The 2970-nt window shown below is 31.3% G+C and overlaps 1 long non-coding RNA gene across 1 annotated transcript in view; it reads right to left on the bottom strand.

The window, feature by feature from the left end:
* The window catches only part of LOC104737277, a 3429-nt gene continuing 2784 nt past the window's right edge, over nucleotides 2326-2970 (bottom strand). The window contains exon 2 of the long non-coding RNA XR_759712.2: nucleotides 2326-2957. This is a non-coding gene — a long non-coding RNA (uncharacterized LOC104737277). The remainder of the gene's footprint in view (nucleotides 2958-2970) is intronic.

The following is a 2970-nucleotide window of genomic DNA, read 5'->3' as shown; positions in this document are numbered from 1 at the left end:
AGAAAGAGTTCATAGGTGCAAGTCTGCAATGTTTGCCAAAAAACAAAAAACAAAACTGCAAGTCTACAACCAACCAAATTGACTAAAAGTATAAATCTATGAAAAATTAGAAATCACAATCAATTGCCTAAATTAATACTTGGAAGATATAATCGATGTGGGTATCTTCTTATAATTAAAAGAGGAGTAAGTTTTTTAAAATGTTTGAAATGTTGGCTTTATTTACAGTAATTGCCACTTAGTTATGCAAAAGGGAAAACATTTATCGAAATTGAAAGGAGCAAATTACTTTCGTTTGAAATATTAAGCCAAATTACATGTTTACCTCTCAATCTTTCCTGGCATTTAGCAAATTTGTGATTGATTGCCCACTAAACCCATTAATCTATAAGAGTAATAAGTAGATGTTTGTGTGACCAACACAGTTGGATAAAATGTCTAACCTACAATTTGAAGCCGTGGGGAAATGGTGAATAGAGGGGTGGGGGCTACACCCCAACTAAGGATGTATAAACAAAGAATGATGTAAATGAAGATTCTCAGCCATTGAAGATGAAATATCCTTTGGTATGTGTTGATGCGATAAACAACAAATAAATTGATTTGGAAATGAAACGAGATTTGGACAGACTTTCAGTTTAAATTAATAAAAGAAAAACAATGAAGAACAGCGAACTGAATTTTTGTATTGAATATTTCTCTTGTACTTGATCAAGGTTTCATGTCCTTCCTCAACCTAAGTTCCCCTATTTAAACACAAAACAATATCCTAACTATTTCCTCCGAAAATCTTGGTTTGTGATTCCGCAGTCTCGCAGTTGACTCGACGCGCCTCCAAAACGGATCCTTTTCTTGGGCTCATAACGGACCTGACAATGATCATTACAACCGACCTTTATTGGGTTTCTCCTATGGGCCTGCCTACCGTCGAAATCCAACCCCAACAGTATGGCAAATGGAGAAGGAAAACTTTTGAAATCGAAGAGGCAATGTGTTTATTAGCCTAAGAAGAAAGTAGGAGCGTGTGTAAACAACAAAGTCGGATAAAATGGCTAACTTGCAATGAGTTTTGAAACCGTGGGTCAATGGTGGCTGCACCCTAATTAAAATATATAACAAAAAATGACGTATATGATGAATCACAAGCATTGAAGATGAGGAAATCTTTGGTATGGTTAATAGAGAATGACATCTTTTAAAAACAAAGAGGCATTTTGTTTGTTGGTATAAGGTTTTAAACATACAAAAAATACTATGAATAAACAGCACCTTTGATTAGAATAAAATGATTCCACACTTTCCCCATAGGCTGGCTATATAAACCATCTGAAGTGGACCAAAACTAAACCATAGATTAAGGTTGTGAATGGAGACATCATAAAAGCTTTTTTGGAAGATGTTTTTGTGAAACTCGGGTAAAGTCACCATTCATGTAAAAAATTATTAATTTGCGTTTTTCAAAAAAAAAAAGTAATTCACAGTTTTATCTAACATTTTTTGCCTTGGACCGCCTTTATAATCAACAATGCCTTTTACCCAACGGATTTGAAACTGCAACGATACTACAATGTTTTTTAATAATTTTAATACATATATACGTTCTCTCTCTTTTATTTTGTGGCAAAACAAATTTACAAAAAAATATTCTTTTTCTCTTCTTTCTCTATTAAATTATAAAAAATAAAAAAATAAATAACCAAAATGTTAATAACTTATGAATAATATTATTAATTGGGTACAAAAATATTTACATAAGAAGCTAAATTTTAATTTAAATAAAATTTGGGTATTTATGGTTCTAAATATTTTTTTAATTAACACAAAAGATATAGAAGTTTGCAGTTATATTAATTATTTATATTTTTACTAATCTACTCATACAAATATTATAGTAACAATATATATAAGTTTTTTATGAACCGCAATTATTCTTTTCACCAATGAAAAATTGTTTTGTAGTGCTAATTCGGTATAAACCGCACTTGTCCCGTGAATATATTTCTCTCCGCATGAACCACAGTTGAACCGTACTGTACTATCAATTTTTTGTCACACACAATCAAATACATCATTACCATTCGGACCTAAATCAATGTAGTTGTTCATGTGATGTTGTGACTTGCGACCATGATGTAACATATCTAAAAGTTCTTTTATTTTTGAAACTCTTTGTTAGCAGATTAGAAGCAACATTTCACTCTCGTCCCATTGATTTAGATTTTAAAATATTCAAAATGGAATAGTTTTTTTTTTTGGATCAAAAATTGAAGAGTTAAGTACATAATAGTAGAAAACAATTGTTTTGTTTTGAGATAAAAACATATAGCCATATAATCAGAACATTCATTGAGATGATGTAAAGAAAAACTAAAGAAACATATTCCTCAGCGTCTTGGCTTTCCTTCTCATCGCCGTTTGTATGTTCTAAAAAACTTGTTTTATATTATATTGATAGCTAACCTAAATCATTAAATTCAAATGGCCTTGCTTCACAATTAAAATAATATTTGTTACAATGCTGTAACAAATATAACCAAATTTAACATGCTTGTTAAATATATTTCACTTTTTCTTTCATTATCGTCACTTCACCTCGTCATAGTTGATTATGCTCGACACATCATCCTTAAAAAAGAAAAAATCTAATAGTAACGTCAATACCTTGTCAAAACAGCGCTATATTTTAATGGAAAAAATTGGTGACTAAAAGAATTGAAAATCTAGGATTTACACTCTAAACAGAATAGTAGACGTATCAATGGGCACAAGAGATATGCAGGTTTTTTAATTCAGGAAAAAATACTAACCAACGTTTTGATATGATGCAAGCTCAGAGGGGTTCAGAATGAAGATCAAATGCTTTTTAAGCTATTGAATAAGAAAGTTGGCCTTCGTAAGCCCAGCGATCAGAATAGGCAATAGTGGCGAGAGGAACATCAACATACGGTGTGATTGACCTGAAACAGAATT

This window comes from Camelina sativa, chromosome 13, assembly GCF_000633955.1.
Source record: "Camelina sativa cultivar DH55 chromosome 13, Cs, whole genome shotgun sequence".
Classification (NCBI taxonomy): domain Eukaryota; kingdom Viridiplantae; phylum Streptophyta; class Magnoliopsida; order Brassicales; family Brassicaceae; genus Camelina; species Camelina sativa.
The sequence above is the reverse complement of the archived record's forward strand: the minus strand, read 5'-3'. Positions and strand labels throughout refer to the sequence as shown.